The 9548-nt window shown below is 45.0% G+C and overlaps 1 long non-coding RNA gene across 1 annotated transcript; it reads right to left on the minus strand.

Moving 5' to 3' along the window:
- Positions 1-8068: 8068 nt before the first annotated feature.
- On the minus strand, positions 8069-9119 carry LOC141089230 (uncharacterized). Its single transcript, XR_012232215.1, has 2 exons — positions 8891-9119; positions 8069-8729 (listed from the first exon to the last, which is right to left on the minus strand). It is a non-coding gene; the product is annotated as an uncharacterized lncRNA (long non-coding RNA).
- Positions 9120-9548: the final 429 nt, after the last annotated feature.

Raw genomic sequence — 9548 nt, forward strand, 5'->3', positions numbered from 1 at the left:
CTCACACCCTCTGCCGAAACGACATGACCCAGATACTCAATCTGGGAGCGAAATAGGTGGCATTTCTGAGGCTTAACCTTCAACCCGTACTTTTGCAGCCGGCTGAGTACCTGTCCCAACCGCTCCAGGTGGTCCTCGAAGGAGGCGGCATAGACAATGATGTCGTCCAGGTAGATCAACGTGGCCTCAAAATTGAGATCCCCTAGACATCGCTCCATCAACCGCTGAAAGGTAACCGCTGAAAGGTCCCGGGGGCGTTGGCCAGCCCGAATGGCATTCGATTAAACTCAAACAGTCCCATGGGCATTATGAACGCCGTCTTAGCTCTGTCCTCTTCTGACATGGGCACCTGCCAGTACCCACTGGCCAAGTCCAGGGTCGAAAAATATGTTGCTTTGCCCAATGCAGACAGAGATTCTTCTATGCGGGGCAGTGGGTATGAGTCTTTAATAGTGCAAGCATTCAATTTACGATAATCCACACAGAATCGTAGTGTACCATCTTTCTTCCGGACCAACACGATGGGGGCCGACCAAGGGCTTTGACTTTCCTGTATCACCCCTTTTTGCAGCATCTGAGCCAGCAAAGTTTTCACCTCTTGATAGAGTTGTGGCGGGATCTGTCAATATCGTTCTCGGATAGGGGCCGCTCCTGCTGTGGGGATCTCATGAGTGATGGCGGTGGTACACCCAAAGTCGTCCTCATGGCTAGCAAATACTTCATGGTACTGTCCCAGCAATGCCTTTACTTGCGAGAGTTGGGCCGCAGTTAGTCTAGAAAGCTCGGCACTCATCTGTTCCAAAATATTTCGGCCCTTCTCTTGTGTCGAGACTTCGTGGGCCTGTAAGGTTCGTATTGTTACCTCCCAAGGATCCTCAGGGTGTACTCGTAATTGAACCGCAGGAGCGGGCAGCACTTCTTCTAAAGGCTTTACTAGTTTGGCCAGTACAGTCCGTGCTTTCAGAATGGTATCTCGGTCTTCAAGGTTAACGCAGCGGACCAGGACAGTTCCTTTTCGCACCGTAGCGAGGGAACGGGCCACCAGTATGCCAGGAGGTAAGTGCTCTGAGTGACATGGCTCCACCTGCACCTCTACGCCCTCCAAAGGTATCGGGGCCGGAATTGGCAGGGCCACCACTGTCTGTCCAGGAGACAGCACAAGCAGGGGTGCCGCTGACGCGATGACCTTGCCCAGAGCCTCACCCTCCTGGCAGTCCCGATGCACCCGCGCACCTCGCACCAGCTGCTGGAATACCTGTCCCTGAGCTGTGCGAGAACCCCACTGCTTCAGTGTCCTTTGTGTGGGATCATTAAGCAACAGGTTACCAAACTCTTTTAAAATATTCATGCCTAGGGTGATGGGGTGTCGTTGATCAGCTTCTCCTTGAGTCAGCACCACCCCTCTGCGGCCGAGGGGTTTACCGCACAATGTCACCTGCACCCACACTACCCCGGCAACCGGGACCGGCAGTTGGTTGGCGGCTACTAGTCTAATCATGGGCCCCCACTGAGGCCTTGCTGCCTCCGGAAAGTTTCGTTGAAAGTACGCTGCGGGCATAGTGGTTACTTGTGACCCCGTGTCCACCAGACACCGGACGGCCCGGCCCTCTACTTCTGCCCAAACTACCAGACACTTTGCTACCAAATCTTCTGGACTTCCACCACCCCTAGTTGTGGTTTTCGGCTCCGAGCGGCATTCCCCCAGCCCGGAGCCCTTTAGTTTAATGGCCGCCGGGGTGGGTATCTCCCAAGCCGCGGACACTCTCGGGCGAAGTGGCCTGGTTCTCCACACTCATAACACCGGGCCGGTATAGATTGACCACCCCGCGGAGAGCGTGACCCCCAGGGACCGGGATTAACACTGGGTCGTCCAGTCTCCGGTTCGGTTCTTCTCTTTACTTCAGCCAACTCGCTCTTAATATTTTTCAATTCTCGCTTCATCTCCTCCACCCACTGAGGTTCCTCAACTGCGTTCGAGGAGGCCTCCACACCTCGGACCTTCCCCACGGGGACCGCCATCCCCTGCTCTTGCTCCCGAACCCGTGCCTGACTTCCCACTTCTGAAAAGTCTATTTGGGGATTCATTCGGATCTGTTCCCGTAATGCCTGCTTTATCAGTTGATCTCGCAGTCCAGTTACCAGTAGGTCACGTAGGGTAATGTCTACAGGTCCTACCCCTACCCCGTCCTTCCTTTCAATAGCTGTATGCAATTCTTGGAGTACATTCATATACTGAGTAATCATCTCCCCCTCGGCCTGCATCCCGCTAAACAGACGGGTCCTTAACTCTCCCACATTAGTGGGATCCCCGTTGGTCTGTTCCACTATCTGCAACACCTTTTCAAAAGTGTTGCGGTGCCCCGGAGGTTTCAACATCACTGACCTTCGCACCTCCCCGTCTAGGGCCATAAGTGCCACTTCAGCTTCCAGGTCAGGGGTCATTGGGTGCATCTGAAAGAGCCCCCACATTCGCTCTGTCCAGCTCCATAGCATAGCATTGGAGTCGGAGAATCTAGGCAGGTTGTTCAGCATGGCCCCCAATGAAACGCTAGTACGGGGGCCCTCATTATTTACAGAGTATACAGCTTCCCCCCGACCTGCGCCACCACCATCTACGCTCGGAGACTGCATCCTGCCGACTACGCCAAGTGTAGGGTCGGGCAGGTTCACAGGATGCAGTGACGAGACACTAGACGACTGATGGTTTGCAAAATAACTTTTATCTAGCGTTAGCCACTGGGCTTGTTTGAACAGACATACAAGTAAGAACCAAAACAAACAGTCCACACAGGGACTCAACAATCTTATTCAACTTCTAATGCCACTTAGCCTTTCAGGGACTGCTGCTTTCGTGAGCGTGGCCGCGTTGAGGTCGCTGAGGCGGCTGTAAGTCTCGCTTCCCCGGGAAGGAATGGGGCTCAACAGGCCCTGAAGAAAGTGATGACGGTGGGGCGCAACAGGCCCTGAAGAAAGCAATACCGTTGGGGTGCAACAGGCCCTGAAGAAAGCGATGCTGTTGGGGCGCAACAAGCCCTGAAGAAAGCGAGGCCGTTGGGGCGCAACAGGCCCTGAAGGAAACGCTGCCGCTGGGGCGCAACAGGCCCTGAAGAAAATGCTGCCGCTGGGGCGCAACAGGCCCTGAAGAAAGCAATACCGTTGGGGTGCAACAGGCCCTGAAGAAAGCGATGCCGTTGGGGCGCAACAAGCCCTGAAGAAAGCGAGGCCGTTGGGGCGCAACAGGCCCTGAAGGAAACGCTGCCGCTGGGGCGCAACAGGCCCTGAAGAAAACGTTGCCGCTGGGGCGCAACAGGCCCTGAAGAAAGCGATGCCATTGGGGCGCAACAGGCCCTGAAGAAAGCGATGCCGTTGGGGCGCAACAGGCCCTGAAGAAAATGATGGAGGTGGCTCGCGGTGATGACGCAGTTCCCCAGATGACCTGTAGCCATCCTTTATCAAGGAGTCTCTCCCAAAGCCAGGGTAGCGAGTCTTTTATCTCGCCTGTGACAAGGTGGCGTATCTACAGGCCGGTGACGGCCGGGTTGGCGTGATGGGGGAAGGCTGGGGGGAAGGGCCCAGGCCTCTGTGACCTGGTTACCAGTACTCACGGCCACAACCTGAGGTAAAGTTCCTCTCTCACCAAGGCGGGGGGTAGCGGGGGTGATTCTCTCAGAACGGGAGCGGGGAGCAGTCTCTGGAAACAGTCTCTCACGTCTCTCTTGTCGGTAAATGTCCAGCTTTCTCATTGCAGGCTCCTCTCGGTGCCCCTGCCAGTCACCTTGCGTCCTGCCTTCACTCCCTCTCTTCCCCAACTGCCACTTCAGCGCGTCCCCTGCTCCTTTTACCCTAGCCCCACCCCCTGTCGCCCTGACAACTTCAGTCGCATGTCTCCCTTTGTAATCCTCCTGATGTGATTCCTTCAATAACTCTGATGGCGGTCCCCTTAGTTCCGGCCCAATCACTATGTGGGGGTCCTCCTCCCCACATTGTCACCATGTAAAATAATCATCACCATATAAAATAATCAGATCTATTGGTTAAAATGAAAACGACTTGTGATCTTCATCAGGCTAAAAGCATCTTTTAGTGTGTGATAGCTGCCAAACATAAATAACCTGATATACATCTGCCTTCGCTGTTATAACACCAACTCACAGAAAATTGTCGCCTAATCTCTTATAACTCACAGGGACAGCTTAAAAAATAAATAAAACCAATTATTCACCTGCTGTTAATTTGTTCATCCTGCCTCCCAAAGATTGCAGTAAAGCACTATGTGGATTTTGTTAGTTTTGCTGATCTGTAGTTATAAGCATTGTATTTTAATCTATAAATGTAATGTTTACATGTTTTATAAATCTATATACAAATATATGCATGTGTTTTGTTTTCTTTCTCTGAATGGTGAAGTAATTTTCTTCCTGTGAATTTTTTTTAAAATCCACTACTTTTATCTGCCATTTTCATGAGGGGTGATGGAGACCACAAGTCATGGTTGAAACGTGATATTTATATCTTAAGAAATAAATCCACTTGTTTCACAATCTAAATTCCCCCCAAAATTGTGATTTTGTGTAATTTTTAAAGAAAACAAGGATTCCATGTCTTGGAAATCTCTTATAGCCATATTTTATTCACAACAAAACATAGAATACAAATGAGAGTCCTTAGTGGTTGATATCTTTTAATGGCTGACTGAAACGATGGTAACAAATAGCAAGACTTTAAGACTACTCAGGTCTCTTCATCAGGTACAGAATAACCCAAAATCTGAAGAGTCACATATTTATACAAAACAGGACACAGGAATAATGCAGTGACTTCCCTCTGATGAGATCACCGCTAGCACAGTGAGAAAAAGTCTCACACTGCAGAGGTCTGTTCACAGCAATTCATCGGGAGAATTTCACTGCGAATTATAGATGCCTATCCTTTACTAAGCCATTGGCTTGATGTCCTCAGACAATACAAAGGTGAAATAAACCCCACAAATATGAACACCAGTTGGCACCGCTACAGGACAAGTGGGAAGAGCCTGGCAAAGCCCCAGATTTGATGCATCTAATAGATGTGCCTTTTCTGTGCTGCTGCGGGCTGCTATTTTTAGGCTGGGGGTCCAATGTACATGGCCCCTTACCAGCTTGAAAATACGAGTCCCCAGCTGCCTGCTTTTGAAAAAAAAAATTGGGGGACCCCACATTATTTTTTAAATTATAGATTTAAATAATACAAAAACAGCGTGGGGACCTCTCTATTCTTGATAACCAGCCTTGCTAACGCTAACAACAGAGGGTTGCAGCCCCCTGCTATCAGTTTTGACAGGCTGGTTCTAAAAAAAAACCCACTTTGCTTTTTTTTAATTATTTAATTAGAGTGTAGTCGCCGGCTGATGAATACTCCCATCAGCTGCCATCTGCTCTCACTATTATTAGCAGGAGCAGGCGTAGGTTGATGGGATCGATCTGAAGCAGTGATCAGAATCAGTATTTCCTGCACATGACTATGTAGTAAACACTGGATGTTTGGGTCCCCATTTCAAATCAATGAGGTTCGGGTTCTGTTCTGTTACCCAAGCCCCAACTTTTTTTAACTGTTAAGTGGAACCAGCCAGATCCAAACATACAGGGGTCAGCCCATCTCTAATATCTAACACTAGAAAAGACAGAGAAAGGATTCAGAAGTATCTAGAGAAGCTTGAACAATGGGCAGCGACTAATAGCAAGGTATTTAACATGGAGAAATCCAAGATTCTACATCTGGGAAAACAAATCAAAAATTACATCTACAGAATGGGACGAAAATAACTAAGCAACAGCATATGTGAAAAAGACTTGGGTATACTAATAGATCACAGACTGCACATGAGTCAAGAGTGTGAGGCAGCAGTAAAAAAGGCAAACAGTTCTTGGATGTATGAACAGAAGCATAGCGTCTAGATCACGTGAAGTAATTATCCCCTTTACGCCTCCTTGGTCAGGCCTCATTTGGAATACTGTGTTCAGTTCTAGGCACCATATTTTAAAAAAAGACATTGAAAAACTGGGGCAAGTTCAGATTAGAGCGACCAGGATGATAAGTGTACTGAAAAATATAACCTTCGAGGACCGGATAAAGGATCTGGGAATGTTCAGCTTACAAAAAAGAAAGCTAAGAGGAGACTTAATTGCTGTATTCAAATATCTGAAGGGATTTCACAGTGTAGAGGGATCATTCTTCTCATTTGCACATGGAAACACAAGAAGCAATGGAATGAAAATGAAACTGAAAGGGAGGCGATACAGATTAGATATTAGTAAAACTTTTTGACAGTGAGGGTGCTCAATGAGTGGAAGAGACTTCCACGAGAGGTGGTTAGCTCTTCATCAATCGAAGTCTTCAAACAGAGGCTGGACAAACATCTGTCTGAGATGGTTTAGTGAATCTTGTGCTGAATTGAGCAGTGGGTTGTACACGATGACCCTTGCGGTCCCTTCCAGCTCTTTCAATCTATGATTCTTTGATATCAGGTCCAGAGAGGTAGATTTGTGTGTCATCAGCATAGAAATTACACTGAAAGCTGTGGGACTCTATGAGCTGTACCATGCCAAAGATGTAGAATATATGGAGGAGTATGGAGAGTGCATTATACTGTATAGAAAATTATTGGGAGTGCATTATACTTTGTGGAGGATTATGGGGAGTAAAGTATATTGATTAGAGAACTCTGGGGTACATCATACCATATGGAGGACTATGGGGAGTGCTCAAACTATATGGAGGACTATGAGGAGTGCATTGTACTGTGTGAATGACTACGAGTGCATTATACAGTACTGCATGAAGGACTATTGGGAGTGCAATACACTATACGGAGGACTATGGGGGTGTATTTTACTAAATGTAGGACTTTGGGGAGTCCATTATACTATACGGAGTACTATGGGTAGGGCACTATGCTTTATGGAGATCTATGTGGGGTGCATTATGCTTTATAGAGGAGTATGGGGAATTTATTATACTATATGCTGAACTATGAAGAGTGCATTATGCTATATGAAGGATTGCAGGGTGCAGTATACTATATGGAGGACTATGGGCCCATTATGCAATATGGAGTGTTATGTGGGGGTCATTATAATATTGGAGGGCTATGTGGGAGCTTTAATGCTTAATGCAGGGCTATGTGAAGGCCATTATTCTGTATGCAAGCAATTATACAGGTCGAAGGTTTGTGTGGGGTCCATCATACTGTGTGGAGGGCTGTGTGGAAGCCATTATACTGTTTTAAAAGCTAGCGTGGGTCATTATACATTGTTGTGAAGTGTGGGTCAATTAACCCCTTAGGGGCGTGGCCAATTTTTTAAATTCTGACCAGTGTCACTTTATGTGGTGATAACTCTGGAACGATTCAACAAATCCCAGTAATTTTGAGAATGTTTTCTCATGGCACATTATAACTTATGATAATGGTAAATTTAGGTTGATATGTTTTGTGTTTATATTTAAAAAATATCAGAAATTTGACAAAAATGTAAAAAAATGCAATTTTATTTTGTTAGCCTTTTAGGAAATTAAAAATGTAGCAGTAATTTTTCATTTTTTCAAGGAAATTTACAAAATTTATTTTTTTGAGGGACCAATTTAGGTTTGAAGTCACTTTGGGGGTGCTATATACTGGAAAACCCCAAAAGCTTTTTTGAAAGGAGGAATGGGATAAAATTCCTCAAAGTCCATGTGCAGAACTAATCAACAATTGCCAAAATTGTTTAGATGCAGTTATTGCTGCACAAGGGGGTCACACCAGATGCTGTAAGGAAGGGTTTACATATATTTTTGCCACACATAGACACCTGATATTGCTTGATTTTCAGCAATAAAAAATGACAATCTTTGATTTTTTACTTATTTGTTTAACTTGTTGGTTTTGTTTAACCCTCCGTCAGGCGCAATATAGATTCTCCTCAGTTCATGCGCAATGTGCCTGACAAGCACAGGTCAGAAAACCACCTATAGTAGCTACATATTTCAATTTCAGGACTATAGAAGTAGTCAGTGACCTTCATAGGAATGTATTAAAAGAGATTACACCAAATCAGATGCAAAAAAAAACATTTATTAACCATAAACTTATTAAAACTAAAAGTACCACTTTTCGGTAGTACCGCCAAATAGGCTCCAGTTATCTTTACTTAACTATTGCTTAAATATAAAATTATGGAAAAAAACTTAAAGGATATTGCACTTAGATGTTACTTAATTATTTTCTACTCATCTTCAGTGGTTTCAATTGCAGCAGAAGCAGCACAGGTACACTTAGAAAAGCAAGGCTGGCAGACGAAAGTTGCATGGGAAAGGCAGATTGATTCTTTACATATTTTGCAGTCATATTTAGAAAGCCTTCTGAAACCAGATACAAATGAGCAGGTAGTACAACTGCGTCTTTTAGAAGGTGGTAGAGTCGGTGTTTGTTCTGGAACGTCCTTGGGACGTCCTTTGTATTTTTATCTTTGCCCAAATAATAAGCTAGATCTGTGTCTGTTTCCTCTGTATCAGTGTCATCACCATCCTGCTCTGTTCCAGAATCAGTGTTACATTCTGCTACCTCATCTTCAGATGAAATGTCACTAGATTCCTCTAAATCCTCAGTTACTGCTGGTTCTTCCTCATCAACTTCTAACAAAAAAATCTTCATTTCTTCTAAATGAAGGGGTTTAGATGAATCATACTGTTTTCTGGCCATTGCAGCAGAAAATCTGAAGCAAGAGAGAAAGAGTATGTGTTAGGGCGCAATGTGCCTTAGAAGCCACCCTCCTTTTGTCTAAGAAAACAGTACTTATGTACACTAACTTAGCATTAATCCTTCATAAAACAAGCTAAATACACAATCGTGATGAATAAAAAAGAAAATACTAACCTTTCAATTTGTGTTGAAATCAGGCGCAATGTGCCTGAGAAGCCAAAGTGTTGATATCTGCTCACTAGAAGGTCTGCTGAGTCACTGTGATATCAGGTTTCACAGAGCCTGTAGAGTCAGGAGATAACTAGGAGGGGTGGGGTTTTCTGATAAGTGGGCAAGGAGAGAGAAGTGAAACTAATTACTGTGTGCCTGTCAGATCTATTGCGCCTGACGGAGGGTTAACTACTTTTAGGCATTATGTAGCTTTAGGAAACATTTATGTTGAAATATGGAAAATTCTGAAGGGTTCACAAACTTTCAAGTACCTTTATATGCTTCTTTATTCTAATTAAAACATTTCTTATTCAACTGTAAACACAAGGAATGAAACTCTGTTTATTTCTGTGCTAAATAGTGTAGGATTTAGTAATTATAATGAGCTAATGTGCTAAATTCACAAGTCACAAGTAATAAAGTAAGTTGCATTTAGTGCTAATTGGTAATTTCCATTTTGTAATGATTAGTAATTAATGTGGAAATATACTGCACAGTATTCACATCTATATTCCCACAGGGATACTTTTTTACTCAAAGTAAATCTGTAATGTTTCTCATAGATAGAACGCTTCTGAATAAAAAGTTTTATAAATACAGAATGCTCGTAAAATATTTCAGG

Source organism: Dendrobates tinctorius, unplaced genomic scaffold, assembly GCF_039654945.1.
Source record: "Dendrobates tinctorius isolate UK_male_01 unplaced genomic scaffold, ASM3965494v1 ptg000044l, whole genome shotgun sequence".
NCBI lineage: Eukaryota > Metazoa > Chordata > Amphibia > Anura > Dendrobatidae > Dendrobates > Dendrobates tinctorius.